The 19,733-nt window shown below is 40.2% G+C and overlaps 2 long non-coding RNA genes across 2 annotated transcripts; both read left to right on the forward strand.

The window, feature by feature from the left end:
- The first annotated feature begins 33 nt into the window (after nucleotides 1–33).
- On the forward strand, nucleotides 34–8,260 carry LOC109198023 (uncharacterized). Its single transcript, XR_002059006.2, has 3 exons — nucleotides 34–163; nucleotides 434–459; nucleotides 8,224–8,260. It is a non-coding gene; the product is annotated as an uncharacterized LOC109198023 (long non-coding RNA).
- A 2,198-nt stretch (nucleotides 8,261–10,458) lies between these two features.
- On the forward strand, nucleotides 10,459–18,528 carry LOC109198025 (uncharacterized). Its single transcript, XR_002059008.2, has 4 exons — nucleotides 10,459–10,614; nucleotides 10,716–11,116; nucleotides 17,791–17,929; nucleotides 18,393–18,528. It is a non-coding gene; the product is annotated as an uncharacterized LOC109198025 (long non-coding RNA).
- The last annotated feature ends 1,205 nt before the right edge of the window (nucleotides 18,529–19,733 follow it).

Here is a 19,733-nt window from a genome sequence, read left to right on the forward strand (position 1 = left end):
GTGGAAACGGCAGCCCCCACCCGGGGAGGCCGACACCGCCGCCTCAGGTGGAACATCCGGGTATGTGTGGGATGAGGCATGAAGTTATTACAACGTCAGTTTCATTGACTGATGGCAACATTGCTGCCCAGGTCAGGAGCAGCTGGCACAAGGAACAATCCCTGTAAGTAATTCCAAGTTTTTCTTTTTTTCCCCCAATTACTCACACACACACACACACACACTTCTTTGTGTATGTTTTAATGCTATTTATTTTACTTGCCTAACCATATTGTAATGCAACATTTAAAAGATGCAAACATTACAAAAGTAAACTTGTCCAGTGTTTAAGATTCATTGATTCATTTGTTCTTTTTTAATTCACGGTGAGACAGAAAACCTTCCAAGGTGTCTGAATTGAAAACCTGCTGTTTTGTTTATGTTGTTTATTTAGGAAAAGGAAGATAAACCCCCCAAAAAGTAAGTACCTAATTATACCTATGCAGTAGTAGCACCCAGATTTTCAGTATAATGCTGTTTTGCATTGCATTACTGTTCTGATGCAGTTTTGTCTTCATTTATTTTGGAAGTAATAGCAGAGCTGTACGTTTTAATTTTTCAGAAATCTCTCAGAGTGTGGTACATCATGTTTAGGTGGAAACTAGCGCGCTAACTTCACTTCACGAAGCTCCTGACAATGGTAACAGTAATGCGCCAACTATCCATCAAACGGTGCGGCTTTGTAGCTTACAAATTTGAACTAACATTTTTCGACAGATTTTTTTGAGTGGCATGTACGACATAAAATCGGTTCGAAGTCAGTAAGCACAACCAGAATTCATACATAAGACGCACCGGATTATAAGGGACACTGTCGATTTTTGAGGAAATGAAAGGATTTTAAGTGCGCCTTATAGTGCGGAAAATATGGTACTTGTATGGCTATGCATGTGACAGATTAAGAATCTTGAATCTTCACCCTTTTTGAGCTTCTTAAGTGATGTTGCTATAACTTGGTATAGCCATATCTGTCACTTCTTCCTCACTTCACGTCTTCCTCTGCTTGTCCACCACTGCTATATTTTGACTCCTCAAATTTGTTAGAACAGATTTAACAAGATTGTTATGTTGTTGTGAAAGCGCTTGCTCATAGGGGACATCTAATTGTTGGAGCTTTTCTGTTTTCTTGTATTATTGTAGAGTCTTTAACTTACAGTTTAAAGTACCAACTGTTGTTGTGATTTGGCGCAGTATAAATACAATTAAAGTGAATTGAGCAGCTTTCTAGTGGCCAAGCCTATTGCAGACCAGTGATGGGAATAACGGCGTTACTTTTTTCAGTATCACGTAATCTAACTAATTACTATTCCTATCGTTACAACGGCGTTACAGTTACTAACAAGGAAACGCAGTCCGTTACTATTTTTCAACAAACAGACGGTGGAAGCTGTGTTCAGCTTACTGCATCTTATATCAGTTGCACGGAAGTAGCTGTAAGTAATCTGGACGCTACAGCTTTAAGCAGCTGCGCGCTCCGCGGACGGTAATCACGATCACTGTCTAGCACAACACCTGGAGCTAAGGAGGCAAAACAATCGCATGAGTGCTGCTGTTTGACTGAGGAAGAATAAAGTAGTCGTGGTAAGCCATCACATGACCACTTAAAGACAAAGCAACAAGGTGATATATACCACGTAAAACCAGAGTCATGATAAACAATATATACGCAGCATTTTTTCCTCAATGGTTTCCTCTGCTTATGACCCCCCCCCCCCCCCCCTTTCCTGTTGGTGGAAAAATGCACCGATCAAAATGATATGGCACAATGACATTTGGGTGACCTCTCTGCTTATGAGAAAAAAACTAAACAAACACAGGGAAGTTTTAGGACTAACAGAGAGAGAGAGAGAGCAGAAAAAGAGGGAGAGCGAGTTTTAAGATGTGAGAGATTTGTGACGTTTAGCGTGTTTGGGTGTGTAGTTAATGTGTTGTCTTGTGTAGTTAGTGTGTAGTGTTGTGGATAGTGTTGTGTGTCAGAACAATGAGGCGACTGCTGTCTGCAGGTAGAAACAGGAGTGATACACCTGCTGCTGTCAGACCTGCAGGTATCAGGCTGTGATGTTCTCCTTTATAGTGGACAGAAATTATTTTTTGGAGTGGCACAAATAATTTGTGTGGCATCTTATTGAATGCAGAACAGCTGATTGTTATGTAAATAGTTTGAAATGGTTATTTTAAAAAGGGTAAAAGGTAAATGGCTGCAAATAACTTTGTTGTTTGCAAAACTTGTGCAGAGGATTTTAAAATTGACAATTTATATTTGCATTTAAAGTTATGAAATACGATTCATTAAACATGTTTGTGGTTGTTACAGTAAAATGTAACTTTTTCTACTCTGATTTTATGTTTTTTGTCTGATTTTAGATCAATTGTGTTAATACAGTATGTCAAAATGAAACATAACTGTAAATTCAGACACGTGAGGTTGTGCTGAAAAAGAATGATACCAAACAAGGCAAAGTAAATAGTTTTTAAAGGTGAAATGTGGAGGGAAAATCAAAAGTAGTTAAAAATGGCCAATTATACCCTGGACCCCAGAGGGTTAAACGTTTTTTTAAAGTAACGCAATAGTTACTTTTCAAGTAATTAATTACTTCTAGAATATTGTAACTCAGTTACTAACTCAGTTGCTTTTTGAAGAAGTAACTAGTAACTGTAATTAATTACTTTTTCAAAGTAACTTGCCCAACACTGTTGCAGACAGACTCTCACTCTTCAGCATTTAAAAATCAAAGGCTTATTTGACCATCAAAGGTTTTGCTTAATGGTCTTGCTAACAAACTGTATTTGTGCTCCTGTCTCCCTTAAAGATCTCCAGCAAAATAAATATTTAAAGTTATGGCTGAACTGTCCCAGGCATCTTCTGTTGCTCTAACTACAAATGGGTGGACCTCCAGGGCAACGGAAAGCCACGTGACCGTGACCGCTCGTTATATCACAGCGGAGTGGTACATACAAAGCCCTGCACTGCCCTATAGATTACATTAGATGAAACTTTATTTATCCCTCGGGTGGGTTCCTCCGGGAAATTCAGTTTCCAGTAGCACAGCACCCACAGAAGTTGCAGAATGTGAGCAGAAATATACCATATATACACATATATAAATACAGAGAATACAAAAGGGATAAACAAGAATACAAGGGAACGGCACATTTCAAGTATTGTGAGTCTATTACACCGTTGGATATTAACAAAAACTATTGCACAGTGAAAAGGCACTACAGCTTACTTGTTCCCCCCGCCTCTGTCCCGTTTCCCCTCCAGCGAGGAGTTAAACAGTTTGTGGGACAAAGGACTTTTTAAGTCTGCTGGTCTTTGACTTTGGGAGAAGCAACCTGTCACTGAACAGACTCCTCTGGTTGTTTATGGCCGTGTGCAGAGGATGCAGAGGCTGCCCAGCATGGTCCATAATGTCCATAATGCACCTTAATTTGTTTTTATATAAGTGCGTGGAATGAGTCTTCAGTTGAATGTTTCTTTAATAGACAAAAAATACTTAAGTAAGTAAACGGCAAGCAGAACTTTTGTCTTTTTTTTTTCTATTTTTGCTGATCCGTGATCCGATCCGAACCGTGAGATTTTTGATTCGTTGCACCACTAATGTGTATGTGTGTGTGTGTGTGTGTGTGTATATATATATATATATGTATATATATATATATATATATATATATATATATATATATATTATAATAGCCCTGAGATGGCACGGTCATGTCTGCAGCCTGTCTGCTCAGACGCAAGCATTTCACTGCAAGTTGTACTCTGCGTGTATGTGAGGAATGAAAGTTGAAAAAAACAGTTAGCTACACTTGCTAACAGCTGTGCCAAAATCTAATTTGAAATACTGTCAGGCTGAGTTAGCAAATCAACCCAGATGTTAGTGTAAACAAGTAGAGAAAACTTTTTTTCTAATTTCTTTCTTTCTGCTTTTTATTTGTATAAATGCATTTTCACTGTTTTATTTTGAAAAAATATTTATTTTGAAAAGAGGAAATATGATTCTCTCTCTAAAGTTAGAGAGAGGATCACATTTGGTGTTAATAATTTCATTTGTTTAGAAGCAATATTAGTCCCGCCTTCCACGCACTGGACCACCAGCACGCATTAGCTAGGTCTTTCACGCTTTGAAAGCAAACGAGACAGGCTGCAGATGATCCGTGCTGAATTATCGTCGTTTTGGTGAGTTTTAATGCAGGAAAAAAGGGTTATAAACAAGTGTTTGCACTGTCCGAAAGCTGACTTGAAAACTTTTATGTGTTAAGTTAACGGGAGCACCTTGCTGTGTTCCCGCTGATAGCTTATCTTGGTGAGTTGAGACCACGTGCTTGCTAAAGAAGTATGCTAGTCTCTTGCTAAAATTGGCATCTTGCTAACGATAATTCACCGAAATGCGTTTGTGTTAGAAAGTGGTTTTACTAACTTTGACAATGATGTATATTTTGGTGATGTACTGTGTAAAAGGTTACAGTAAATTCTATTCAATCATACATCCAGTAGCTCAGTTACTGATACAGACTGATAAGTTAGTTGTATTTTATCTCACAATCTACAAACGCTTGAAGGATGATTTAAAAATCAATAAATTAATTGGTTATAAATATTAATCGTAATTTCATAGTTAAGAGATTTTAAAAGTGATGGGGAGCTTTTTCGACATCACATGAACTTCTGAATTCGTTTTGATATCAAAAATCCTGCTTTCAAGTTCAACAACGCGGCCTCATTATGCTTTCCCTTATTTCTAACATATGTACTATTACAAAATGAATACTTCTACTAAACATGGCTACTGATTTAAATAATGAGGTGTGTGTTAATAATCAGTGTGAGCCTGAAGCTTCTCACTGATCTAAATTCTCATTTTAAGGCTGTTTTTTAAACCTTTGAGGGTCAACTAAAATGTCATTCTGTCAGACAGTAGATGAACCTTGAAGCAGAACCAAGGCTCACTATCAAACAAAAAAAGTATTATTTTGAACTGTGGCAAAATATCGAGCTGTAAATTTGCTAATTTTAGCAGGGAAAGTTTAATATTTATACATGTATTAACTATAGATGGAGCGATCCGATATCAGTATCGGTCCGATACTGACCTAAATTACTGGATCGGATATCAGAGAGAAATAAAAAATGTAATCCGATCCGTTAAATATCAAAAAAGCACCTCACAAAACTTGAGACACGCTGTAACTCGCCTCATAACCTTAGCACGTCGGAGCAGTATGCGTCACGTGATAGAGCGGCTGTGGCGTGCGAGACCTGTCGGTGGTCTGGTTGAGCATTTTGAGCCTCGCTAACAACCCGGCATTTCATCTCCGACAAAGTTATCCCAGAGAGAAGTAAAGCAAGTGTGTAAGTCCATCTCTGAATGTTTGTAAAGCATTCCCGCGTTAAGCTTAACAACCGATATATGGAGCGACTGCCTCTCATTCTCTCCCTCCCTCTCCTGCTGCTACTTCAATCATGAAACTGATCAATGATCAGCTGATCGGCTTTTCTGTCGCGAGTCCCTCTTGTTTGTTTATCGCCCACTTCGCGCCAGAAAGAGGAAACCAGCGGCTGAACAACAGCAGCACATTTAAGCTTGATAAGCTGTTGTTAGAATTTATTTAATATTACTTTCTACACCAGGATCCTTTTCTACGTAGCTGATGGCTGGTAACTCTGCAGGGGCGGATCTAGCAAAGTTTAGCCAGGGGGGCCGATAGGGCATTAACAGGGAAAAGGGGGCACAAAGACATAGTTTTCTTTCTTATTCTCATTTAAAATGTGTAGCTTTTAATAAATAATTATCTGAATCTTACACCCAAAGTTTTAATCTGATGTAAAATGTATAGAAGTCCATTACTGTATATAGTAACTATTAAGTCTAATATACCCTAGTAAGCTGTAGTACTTTTTCCATCTGTGCAGTCTGCAATTCTGTTGAAGAAAGATGCCGAATCTATTTAATTATTCTTGAAAAATAATTGTGCTCTGTGCATTTTTTCCCCACACTGCATCAAATTAAAGTTGATTACGTCGATTAAGCATCATGAGGGTGGGTGGTGGTTCCCTTTTTTCTTTTTTTTTTTGCTGGAAGTTTTAGAACCCCATTAGTTAGGTTGCTTAATATTTCTGCTAAGTACTCTTTAAAATACTAGAATAGGGAGGATGGAGTAGGTGGTATATTTTTTGCATAAAGGTATAACAGAATAGCTTCAGTGTTTATGTTTTTTGTTTTTGTAACTTGAGTATGAACTTATACAAAAAGCAGCAAGATATTAAAAAAATATTTTTATTGATTAAAAAACACACTATATCGGATTCATATCGGTATCGGCAGATATCCAAATTTATGATATCGGTATCAGACATAAAAAAGTGGTATCGTGCCATCTCTAGTATTAACACTGTCACCAAGTGCTTGCTCATAAAGGGGTCATCTGATTGTTGTTGTTCTCTCTCTATGGGTTTACCCTGTTGTAGGGTCTTAGTTTACAATATAAAGGGCCTTAAGAGGACTGTTGTTATTATTTGGTGGTATATTATAACTATACTACTGTATATTAATAAACTGATTTGAATTCAGTAGTTTATTGAAATTAGCCTTCACATTTTTTTCTGTTAATAACAGTTGAAGATGTAATGTCTTGTTTTCTTCTGATTTTCTGTCTTTGTGGGGAAAGCATACTCAAGGTCATCAAAGGCCCAAAGGACCGTCCTGTAAGCCAGCAACAAACCACAATACCATCTACAAAGAATAGCCAAGTTACAAAACGCAGTGGATCAAAATGAAAAGGACTTCATTATATGCATAAATGTCAGTTAAAAGCTCAAATATAAAGCTGAAAAAATGTAATTGCATGCTGGCTATTGATCAACTAATTGCGATTAATTACAGAAATTGTGCAATTAATTAGTTAATTTTTATAACCTATTGACAGCACTAATATATATGTATAGTAGGGATTGGAAAAACTTATGTTTACGTTTGTTAGCCACTTGGCTATGATAGTAACCAGTAGATAGACAGTGAGCGGCTTATTGAATGTGTTGGACTGTGTTCAGCACAATATTAACTAGCCATTAACCCTTTAAAGCCGGTCAGAGCGGGCACGCTCCATTTTGCGTAACTATTTTTAAATCCCGGTAGCACTGCAACCACGTAAGCTAGCGCAAAACTTTTTTTGGCATATGAAACCGGAGGAGTTGTACTTACATCTTATGCTATCAGCTTGTCCTAGGTCACAATTTCCTTCTACATATAGCTTTGAAAAACTGCATAAAAAGCACTTGCAGCAACAAAAACACAATATTCCAGAAACACGCTTTGCCGATCCGATCAGCTGTTTGTAACACTTCTTACGTCCATCATCGCGAATTGTCGCATGTCCGCCATGACCTGCCCGAAACTGGAAGTGGCGTCATTTTGCGGAAATGTAGTTTTTTTTACCATCAGGGCCTCATGAGCCTATACTGGTGTTTTTAAAAGTTATGTTTGACTTTATGACTTTCTGTGTCGTTTCTGGGATGCTTAGGACTCATATTGCACTGCTGGAAATAGTTTATGTTGATGCATATGCTGTTTTTTTGCAAATTTGCATTATAATATTTATTTTCGTTTTTCCTGCAGTATATAAAAATTGGTGTATTTCAAAAATAAAACTAAGAAGACACTTAAATAAATTTCCTGTGGTGGGAAACTATTTTGTACAACTTTTTTATATTTACAGTTTTGAGGATAAGCCTCTTAAATTTCTCTAACTAGAAAAACTAGAAAAAACAAAAACGATTTTCAATTGTTTTGTAGTTTATTGCACTTTTTTGCAATTTATGTAATTACTATGCACTTAATGCATACATATTATTAAAATTTGGGCTATAATGGTTGTATTGATGTATAGCAACTTGAAATGCTCCCAAAATGGCACTACAGCATGTAAAAATATAATATAAGCTCTGGCGGACTTGGTTCTATGGTAGGTCTTAAAGGGTTAATTGGAGGAGGTGTGTTGTTGATTTGTCTGCTAGTCTCAATGTATGAGAATTTGCTCACTGGTAGGTTTGTACCAGTTCTGTAACATTCTGTTTGTACTTCCTTAATACAGCAGCAGTCTGGAAAAATAGAACCACACCCATCAGATTCACATTGATGTGATAGTTACATGTTTGCTCACAGGTTTTTCTCATGTCTGCAGATACCACCACTACCGCAAGGGGTGAGACAGGCAGCCCCACCGGGGGAGGCGGACCGCCGCCTCCTCCGGTGGCAAGTCCGGGTATGTGTGGGATGAGGCATGAAGTTATTACACCGTCAGTTTCATTGTCCTGGGCAGCAATGTTTGTTGGAAGTACTTATGTGTTTTTTAATGTATGTTTTTCAGGAGCAATTGGCCCATGGGCTGCTGCCCGTAAGTATTTCTCCAGGGGTTTTTTTTTTTTCAATTTATTTTTCAATTATATATATATATGTATGTATGTATGTATGTATGTATGTGTACATATATATATATATATATATATATATATATATATATATGTATATATATATATATATATATATGTGTGTATAAAAACCTTCCAAGGTGTCCGAATTGGAGTATTTATTTCTTAACCTGCTGTTTTGTTTGTTTGTTCAGAAAACAAAAGAAAAGAAAAGGCCACCACAGCTCACCGACAGACACCCTCAGAAAAATAGACAAGAGGAACAGCTGAAGGTATGTGTGGGATGAGGCATGAAGTTATTACACCGTCAGTTTCATTGCCCTGGGGTCCGTTCTTCGTACCTCGCTTACTACATCCAAGATCAAATGACACATCCAAGATCAAATCATCGCGCCAACTTTGAGCTCGCTAATCCGGTTCTCCGAACACACCTGTTGTTGACGATTAGTATAGCTGGATGAAGTAATCTGAGATCACTGGGTGGTTTAAAAGGGGCTACGCATCGATAGCAGAAACATTGATCGGCAACCCTGTGATTGGTCGGCGAAGATGTCGAAGGAGCGCGCTCAGTATTTCACGGCAGCAGAGCAAGAACTCTTGATTGAGGGATATCAGGAGTTTCAGAGTCTAATTAAAACGCAGGGGAACACTGCAAAGGCTGCAAAAGCAAGGAGAGAGGGCTGGCAGAAAGTTGCTGACAAATTAAACTCATAAGTAATTTATTATATTATATTACATCATATCCTCTTTCACATTAGAGCCACAACAGGACCCACTAGAACATGGGGACAAGTAAAAGTGAAATATAAGAATATTCTACAGAATGGTAATATTTATCACTTATATTGCTTTTAGTCTCTTGAAAAGAGACCCTGAAATAATCTGTTTGTTTGTTTATAACAGCAACCAAGAAAAGGGCAGAGCAAATAAAGACAGGTGGTGGTCCTGCACCCCCTCGTCACACCCGGCAGAGGAGCTGGCCCTAGGGTTGCCACCAGACCCATTGTTGAGGGCATCCCTGGGGGCAGCTCTTCCTTAGACGAGCAGCCGGGGTGCAGTAGCAGCAGCACCTTCATAACTGGTAAATGAGCTCATAATTCTATTTGTACAATGTAAAATATTTGGTTGTTGCCTTAATTAAAATGCTTTTTGTACTGTGTCATTTATTGACATTGTGGGTTTTTTTGTGTGTAGCTTCACATAACACTCCATCACTTTTACCTGTTCCCATGCAAGGGGTGACTGAAGCATGCACAGTAAGTTGGGAGATATATATCTATATATATATATCTTCTTTTTAAATTATTTATCGCTTTTATAGCAGTGGTCTCTCATCTTGATTACACCAAGTAATTTACTATTACTACTCTAAAATATGAATTACATCTGAAATAATCAAATACATGAAATAGAATGATTAATAGTACATTTCCCTTTTTTTAGGAAATGACCTGTATGTATCTGTATGAAATCAATAAAAGAATCAAATACTGCATTATCTTTAGTTACATTGATAATATTTATTTATGGAAAAACAGTGGAGAAATATCGCTGTTGCTTTCGTATAAATGAAGCGGACATACCTGAGTGGCCGCGATCTAATCCTGTTTACATAAAGTAAGCCTGCTCCCGAGCAGGTTTACGCTTACGGATCTGTTGCTATGACAGCAAGTCCCGGATGAGCTTCGGAGAACTGAACGATCCAAGATCACGCGAAATCGTCAACAATCAAATCCAGCTAACTTACTTAGCGAGGTACGAAGAACGGACCCCCGGGCAGCAATGTTTGTTTGAAGTACTTATGTGTTTTTTTTTAATGTATTTTTTTCAGGACCAATTGGCCCGTGGGCTGCTGCCCGTAAGTATTTCTCCAGGTTTTTTTTTTTTCAATTATATATAAAAACCTTCCAAGGTGTCCGAATTGGAGTATTTATTTCTTAACCTGCCGTTTTGTTTGTTTGTTCAGAAAACAGCAGGAAAGAAAAACCACCCAAGTAAGTTCCTATGCTGTAGTAGCACCCAGATTTTCAGTATAATCTGCGATGACAGGTCCGGGTACCAGCGGGGCTGGGAAGAAAACCCGCCACCTGGGGACGTCAACCGGCGCCCTCTCCGGTGGAAGATCCGGATATGTGTGGGATGAGGTATGAAGTTATTAAACCGTCAGTTTCATTGACCTGGGCAGGAATGTTTCTTGGAAGTACTTATGTTTTTTTGTTTTTTTTTTTTAATGTATTTTTTTCAGGAGCAGCTGGCGCAGGGCATTGCGCCTGTAAGCAATTCTTAACCCCCCCCCAGCACAAAAGAGCCAGCCCCATCCCTCACCCCAGCCCAGCCCCAACCCACAGCACAACTGATCAGGTAAGCTGACTTCTCACCTGATCAGTTGTGTTGTCTCTTGTCCCCGGGGGGGGGCACAGAGCCAGCCCCATCCCTCACCCCACCCCAGTCCAAACAAACTTTAGATAATCTCTCACATGGATTTTCATTTCTGCCCCCCACCATCTCACCTGGCGGGGGGAGTGGGGGGCATCCCTCAACCCGGCCCAGCCCAACCCCACATCGACAGCCCAAGAGGACGAAGGAAAGGAAGGCAGCAGGTCCAGATAGAATTTGCTGCTGGACTGTGCAGAACAGCTTTGTCAGGTGATCCTGTACATCTTACATATTTCTCTCATATTTCATCTTGTGTCAGTACCAAAGAATATTTCCTAATAGTCATAGTTTGTGTGTGTGTGTGTTCTTATATCTAATATCTCAGAGAGTGAGTGTGTTTGGACACACCTTCTCATTCAATGGTTTTCTTCTTCATGACGATTTACATTGTAGTTTGTAACTGAAAGAATCAAAACTTTGAATGAACACATATAGTATTATGTAGTAAACAAAGAAAGTGTGAAATAACTCAAATAATGTTTATTATATAGTCTTCAAAATAGCCACCTTTTGCTTTGATCACTGCTTTGCACACTCTTGGCATCTCTCGATGAGCTTCATGAGGTCGTCACCTGAAATGGTTTTCCAACAGTCTTGAAGGAGTTCCCAGAGATGCTGAGCACTTGTTGGCCCTTTTGCCTTCACTCTGCGTCCATTTCTTCCAAAATTGTCTGAATTGGGTTTAGGTCAGGTGACTGTGGAGGCCAGGCCATCTGAAGCAGCACACCATAGCTGTGTCCCAAAACGTCGGCTGCATCCTTCGGAGGACCCGGCCTTCGCGGTCTACGTGGGCCGGGTCCTTCGAAGACCGAGAAGGCCGGAAGTGCGAGGCTGTGAAATGGGACGGTCTAGCCTTCAGATTTGCGTCACCACTGTGTCTGTGGAGTTTAATAAACTCGGCCGTCTGCAAAATATAACAGGACACTGGCGTAGAGCAGGGCGATATGACCATAAATATTTGTGATGACGATATAATTGACACTAGACAAAATACTTTACAACTCCTCAACTTTATTAGTGCAAATAAAAAAACAAACCATCAATGTATTTTCACTTAAACAAGCAGCTGTTTTAAGTGCATTAAAGTTATATAAAAAATTTAACAGTGCAAATGCAAATTCCTTGCTGACAGTTTAACCAAAAGGCATTTCCAGTGGAAATTGGCCGACATATCCTCAGCATAACCATGTAGAATATCCACAAAACTTACAAAGAGGTTATACCAGGGTTCATACGGGTGCTTAAAATCCTTGAAAATGCTTGAATTCTAATGTCGTCTTTTCAAGGTTTGAAAAGTGCTTCAATTTCAGATGTGGTGCTTAAAATGCTTGAAAATGTAACTGTATTTCATTCACAATAAATAGCTATCTGATTGAATTGTTTTCTTATCAGATAGAGAAATAAAATGAGACGCAAAAGCAAAATTTCCCGCCTGGCCTGCCTTGCGTCTGTTTCAATATGTGACCCCGTGAGTGAGTGCGCTAACCTGTAGGTTGCTGTTTTAATGAGTGTTTGATGGAAAACGACAAGAGCTGAGTTTGCGCTCTCCAGTCACATGATAGGTGAGTCCTAGTACATGTCTGTGAAGGTTCTCAGTCATCCAGGTCATCGTAGTCAAAGGAGTTTGCAAAGAAAAGCGTCTGGACTTCTTTGAGTTGCTTGAAGACGTTTCACCTCTCATCCGAGAAGCTTCTTCAGTTCTAAGGTCAAATGGCCGAGAGTCCCAGATTTAAACCCAGTGGGAGTATCCCCCAAAGAGGGACAAAGGACCCCTGGTGATCCTCTAATCACATGCGACAAGGTGTGAAAGCGGGTGTGGTACCTAATCAGCCAGGGTTTCGGGTGAGCTCATTGTGAAACCTGGCCCCACCCTATCATGTGATTTCCTGAGGTCAGATGGCCCAGGATGTGAGTGGGCGTTAAGGCGTCTGGGGAGGGAACTCAAAACTGGATTATAGATGGCAGACAGTTGGTGTCGTAAACCACCGCCTCTGTTCAAAGATGGTCGCTCACAGTGGACATAGATGGCCTCTTTCACTCCTCTTTCAAACCATCTGTCCTCTCTGTCCAATATGTGAACATTGGCATCCTCGAAAGAGTGACCTTTATCCTTAAGATGCAGATGGACTGCTGAGTCTAGTCCTGTGGAGGTGGCTCTTCTAGAAGAGCCACCTGCATCTTAAGGATAAAGGTCACTCTTTCGAGGATGCCAATGTTCACATATTGGACAGAGAGGACAGATGGTTTGAAAGAGGAGTGAAAGAGGCCATCTATGTCCACTGTGAGCGACCATCTTTGAACAGAGGCGGTGGTTTACGACACCAACTGTCTGCCATCTATAATCCAGTTTTGAGTTCCCTCCCCAGACGCCTTAACGCCCACTCACATCCTGGGCCATCTGACCTCAGGAAATCACATGATAGGGTGGGGCCAGGTTTCACAATGAGCTCACCCGAAACCCTGGCTGATTAGGTACCACACCCGCTTTCACACCTTGTCGCATGTGATTAGAGGATCACCAGGGGGTCCTTTGTCCCTCTTTGGGGGGATACTCCCACTGGGTTTAAATCTGGGACTCTCGGCCATTTGACCTTAGAACTGAAGAAGCTTCTCGGATGAGAGGTGAAACGTCTTCAAGCAACTCAAAGAAGTCCAGACGCTTTTCTTTGCAAACTCCTTTGAGTCCTAGTACATAATTTTCCTGTACATAGGGCTGGGGGATATGGCCTAAAATCCATATCGCGATATAATTTGAAGCACGTGCGGTAACGATATATATCGTGATATATTCTTTTCTTCTGTATAACGTATTTTCCACACTATAAGACACACTTAAAATCCTTTAATTTTCTCAAAAATCGAGAGTGCGCTTTATGTATGAATTCTGGTTGTGCTTGCTGACCTCGAACCGATTTTTGGCGTGCAGAAATCTGTTAAAAAATGTTTTAGTACAACTTTGGTAAGCCGCACTGCTTGATGGCTTGTCAAAGCATTACGGCTGCCGTAGTGAGGAGCTTCACGGAGTAATCTGGGTCCAAAACTCCGTCTACTTCAGGTCCCAAAGTCAAACGAACACTGAGTTAAAACGGTCTAAATTCTTTCATCTTTAATAAAATGATCAGCGTTGCTGCTTTAGCAGGTGTAACAATTAAGTTTAACATCCAGGCATCCATGAAAACAGAATTTATTAAATTTAACAGAGTTAGAAGTTAACAGGAAGTTAAGTCGCTAGTTTCCACCTAAACATGACATACCATGTTCTTACTGGGAGATTTTTGAAACTAATTAAAACGTACAGCTCTGCTACCACTTCCAACATAAACGAAGACAGAAAACTAAACAGCAGTGACGTTTGCAGGGTTACTGAAGTTGGACTACCTGGTATATAGTGGTGCAACGGATCACGGTTGATCCGAACCGATCTTACTCCACGGTTCGGTACGCACGTGATCTGAAGATTCGAAAAAGAAAAAAAAGTATGCGTATGGTGCACATGGTCAGTCTGTTAAGCGATAGTCATGGTCAATGCTAGTGGTCCAAGTAGCGGAGCAGAGGAATTTGCGGCATTTAAGCAGCCCTTTGCTTCCCAATCCAACCGGGCTAAAGCTATTACAAAAGCTAATGGGGTGTTTAGCTGCAGATGGGAGGCCGTATTCTGTTGTGCAAAACAAGGGGTTTAAACTGTGATGAACGTGCTTGAGCCACGCTATGATATCTCGTTGGGCGTCCACTTCAGTGACAAGATCGTTCCAAGCATGTATGAGCAGGAGAAGTTTAAAGTTATGGCTGAACTGTCCCAGGCATCTTCTGTTGCTCTAACTACAAATGGGTGGAGCTCCAGGGCAACGGAAAGCCACGTGACCGCTTGTTATATCACAGCGGAGTGGTAGATACAAAGCCCTGTACTGCCCTATAGATTACATTAGATGAAACTTTATTTATCCCTCGGGTGGGTTCCTCCGGGAAATTCAGTTTCCAGTAGCACAGCACCCACAGAAGTTGCAGAATGTGAGCATGTTTTTAATAGGCAAAAATACTTAAATAAGTAAATGGCGAGTCGAATTTTTGTCTTTTTTTTTCTATGTTTGCTGATCCGAAAATAGAGCCGATCCGTGACTTAAAACTGTGATCCGATCCGAACCGTGAGATTTTTGATCCGTTGCACCACTACTGGTATGTAATGTTGTGCTACGTGATCGCTAGCGACACAGCTATGTTAGCATAACTTTAGCACAGTGAAGCTAGAGGATGAACGCCAACTTTTTTCCACTCGATAAAAGTTAACGTGAGGGATTCTGGTGGTTAGGGACAAATGCAATCGCATAGCAGGATGCTATACACGGGCCAAACTTCAGTCAGGAGAACAACTGAGATTATCCATCCACAATACAAGGTTAGTTATTAATATACTGCAACAACATGGGACTAGAACAGCTGAGAGACATTTCAACACTAATGAATCAATGTTACAGAAGTGGAGGAAGCGCAGTTTTGGGCTTTCCCCATATCTTAAAAGTGCTTCATCTCTTTGCTATGACTGTCGCCCGGCATAATTTGCAGATGGTAATGGTTGTAGCCGCTGCGACCAAAGCAGGCGCAGCTTGATGACATCATCAGAGCGGTATAGTCAAAATCTCTATCGTTGGCCAAATTTATATCGTTTCTATCTTATATCGTTTATATCGCCCACCCCTACGTGTACGTTACACATGCTATTTTTTTAAAATTATGATTATTATTTTGCTAGCTATCAAACTCTCTGGAGAAATGATTGAAATGCACTGAGTGTGATGCAGTATGTGATGCAGTATGGCAGCGCTGTTATGGAATATGCTGTGAACTTAGGTAACATTACTTAGCAGTCATATGAGTTAATTTACTCAAGTGAACGCTTTGAACATTAGACCGATACATAACTAGCCAACTTAAGGCTTTCTGGTTAACCCTCTGGGGTCGACGGACCCAGAGTCTCCGTTTCAACTTGGGTCGAACGTGCAGACTTCAAACTATATACCAGTTTTTAAATTGTGTTGATAGGCCACCTAGAACCAATGTTTGTTGGTTTTTTTTGTTTGTTTTTGTGTGTTTTTTAATAAAACAGTGGCGTTTACTCCGGGAAGAAACGGTTAAAACGGCGTTTTCTAAGGAGAGCGCTAGCAAACACGCTTTGCTTGTGAGTGAAAAAAGAAAAAACACTCCTTCCCTATTGGTGGAAAAAATTTACCATGTCGACCAATCAAAAAATGATATGGCAACATGTGGTATTTGGTTGTTTGGGAAGAGGGGGAAGTTTTAGCAGTGACCGGCGAGAGAGAGCGAGTGAGAGAGTTTTGATACGTGAGAGATTTGTGACGTTTATCGTGTTTGGAGTCTCAAGTTAGTGTGTTGTCTTGTGTAGTTAGTGTGTGGTGTAGTCATTGTTTTGTTTTGTGTGTCAGTTCTACTAGTGAACGTCACAGTTGCTGCCTTAAAGCCACCAAAGGCAGATTGCAGTGTAAACGCTGAGTGACACACCTGCTGTCAGACCTGCAGGTTTATCCCTGTGCTGTTCTCTATTTTTTGGAGTTGTATAAATAATTTGTGTGCCTTCTTATTTGATGGAACCCCTGATTGTTCTGTAAATACTTTTAAATGGTTATATAAAAAACGTCTGAGCCTTGGCTGCATTTTTAGGCAAATGGTACCATATAACTTTGTTGTTTGCAAAACTTGTGCATATTTTTAAAAAATATTTCTACTTGTATTTTCAATTTTGTCTGAATTTAGATAAATTGTGCTGATACAGTTTGTCAAAATGAAAATAACAGATTGGCAAGATGAACAGTTTTTAAAGGTGAAATATAGAGGCCAAATCAAAAGTAGTCAGAAATGGCCAATTATAGTCTGGACTCAGAGGGTTAAAGGCTAAAAGCAAAGTTGTCACCAAGTACTGTTTATATTTGTGTGTATTGCTGCAGCTTTTTTGAGTATTAACTCGGTGCCTTTGGGTGAAATAATGGTGATATGCTGGAGCTGGAGAAAAGCTTGGAAAGGGACATTGAAAATGCTCAAAAAGTGCTTGAATTTCACCCTGAAAAAGGCGTATGAACCCTGCAGTGAGAACCATGCATGTAGAGACCATCCATTCACCTTTTCTGCATCGCACAAAGACACGGCAGGTGGACCAAAAATCTCAACTCTGGACAAAGTCGACAGTGGTGCAGTCAGACGTCCTTTTTAATTCCTTCCTTTTTTGAAGCGTAAGAGCAGGAACAGTTACAAAAACAGGTCTTTGACGCTCGTCTGCCAGTGTCTGCTCATTTGTAGACGTTTTTTAGGACTGCATTATGCAAACACAACCTTGGTGAGATGAAGAAGGTCGACGTGTTGTATGTAACTAAAACTCAGTTGAGGAAGTTTCTGTATCAATTCTGACCAGTGTTTGTAAAGACGTAATAATGTCTGTGTCTAATATTGTCTAATGTGTGTAATAATGTCTGTGCTTGTAAGATTGTGTTTGTAGCAAAGCCAATTTGAACTCATCACTAAAGAGAGCCGTTAAATATGGTCGTGTTGATGAGCTCCCAGGATTATTCATATTTGGACTAAAGCAGCTGGGATTAGGAACAAGCTGGAACATGAATTTTATGATAATAAACTTGATTCAGCAGAATCAGAGGCTGCAGGTAACTCCCAGGTGTGCTGAGTTGAAAATGTTCAGTTTGTGTGAATTGTGTTCTGCTCAGTAATGAATCATCAGCAGGCTTTGATTGATGTGTCTGCATGCCGGCATCCTGCATTAAAGTTACTGTTACAGACATAGAAAGTGAGACCATTAAGCTTCTTCCTCATTACCACACTTGACCTTGTCAGTATTGACTCTTTCAATCCTCTCGCTTTGGTAGGTAAGAAGTCCAGAACGAAGGCTGCCAACATCCAGAGACTGGTGACTCCTCGTGCGCTGCAGCACTCAAGAGACAGCACACCCAGAAGAACAAGGAGGAGGCCTCAGAGTACGCCAAGCTGCTGGCCAAGAGGATGAAGGTATGTGTTAACATAGGCCTTTATTCTTAACCAGCTGCTGAGAATCAAAGATCACACTAGTCTGCTTTTGTCGTGTAGCTGAACACTACATTTATTTCTAGTGGTTCAGATCAATGAAGATAATGTGACAAGGACATTTCTGGCAGGTGTGATATTTCCACTAGTGTTGGAGCGGCTGTGTTACATCAACTACATTGTGTCTAACAAGATATTGTAATTAATTTCCTGACCTTAAATATACTTTAAGTTATGATTTAATCGTGAGTCTCTTGAAATTTAAAGTACCAGACTGTGTTTTTCAGCAGTGTAGTTTTGAGTTGCCTTGCATGATACAGCTGTAATGGCATTCGGCAGATTATGGGTTGCCTCTGAAAACATTTAAGGAGCACGTGATGGTGAAATGTTAAGGAGACAAAGTTGGACATGTGGGAGCTGTTTGACTGACACGCATTTGTTCTTGTAGACAGGAGGCCAAGGAGAAGTGCCAGGAACAGATCGCCAAGAGGCGCCGCCTTCATTCTATGAGGGCGTCCACATCCAAGTCAGAGTCCAGCCAGAAGTGAAACAGAATCAAATAAAGTCATGTTTTGCTGAAACAGTGTTGTACAGTTGTCAGTTATCTTCTCTTCCACATATCCCCCCATGAAGAGACACGTTAGATGATTTTTGTCAGCCCCTTGTGTGTCTACATGAATGCTCACGCAACAACAAGTTTTAGTTAGTGGTGGATAATCAAGAGATACAGCAACAGCCTCAGGTCAGTGGTTGCTATTATGGAGTACTGCAATAGTATTTTTATTTTTTTGATGATTTGGTATGAGTGGATTCTGGTTCACACTCTGAGCCAGTTGGTGGCGGTAATGCCCCACATCGTTGTTTGACAACTGCCAAAACACAGAAAAGGAGGAGGAGGTAACCAATGAGAGGAAATTGTACAAGACTCGGAGAGGCAGAGCTTGAGAGTTTTAGTCGTAGGATCTGGTGTAGAAACCCACTCCCTAACAACACAAGGCTGACGAGACCAGTGATTTTGGCCGTGGCCTTGGATTGCAGGACAGAACTGTCTTCTGCCACTGGTCTGCTGCTGCTGCTTTGGAGGAAAAATAAATCTGTGTACCCTATTTTCAGTGTGGGTGTGTTGGTTTTCCTGATGGTCACCATTAAAACTTGTTGCTTTCTTGCACGCAGGCAAGTGACCCACTTAACGTGTTAATGAGCAGTTAAGCAGGCTAAGTTACCTGATTTTGGTCATCAGGCGTTTTAAAAAGTATTACTGCCATTTGTGGCTTTTTCTGGTGGTAAATTGAATTTATTTGCCACAGACAGTGACTAAATCCAATTTACTCCTAACCCCACTGACCCTGACGTGAACCTTGGCCTGCATACTTTTACACTACAGTTAATGGTTATTTTGTCCAAATACAGTAATTACACTGTAAGATTTTTTTTTTAAAACCACAGCTCCATGGTCCCAAAGTTCAACAACCCTACTGGCAACTTTTAATTGGAAAAGGGAGGAGAAGTCAAATGTATTAATATTCACATATTACACAGACTGTGTGCTGACTGAACAGGCTCAGAAGCAGTGCAGTTCCTGGATTATTTTCAAGCATCATTAAAGTTACAGCATGTAAATTCTCACTATTCTTATCTCTCCTTATTAAAGTCCATAAACCGATCTACGGTAGCTCTGCTAACTCTGGTAATTCTGACTGTCGTTCAGTAAATCATTCCTTAATCTCTTTATTTGCTTTTTCCACACGTGAAGTTAGAAAAATGTACTTTGGTAGACAAAAAGAAAACC

This window comes from Oreochromis niloticus, unplaced genomic scaffold (genome assembly GCF_001858045.2).
Source record: "Oreochromis niloticus isolate F11D_XX unplaced genomic scaffold, O_niloticus_UMD_NMBU tig00000362_pilon, whole genome shotgun sequence".
Lineage (NCBI taxonomy): Eukaryota > Metazoa > Chordata > Actinopteri > Cichliformes > Cichlidae > Oreochromis > Oreochromis niloticus.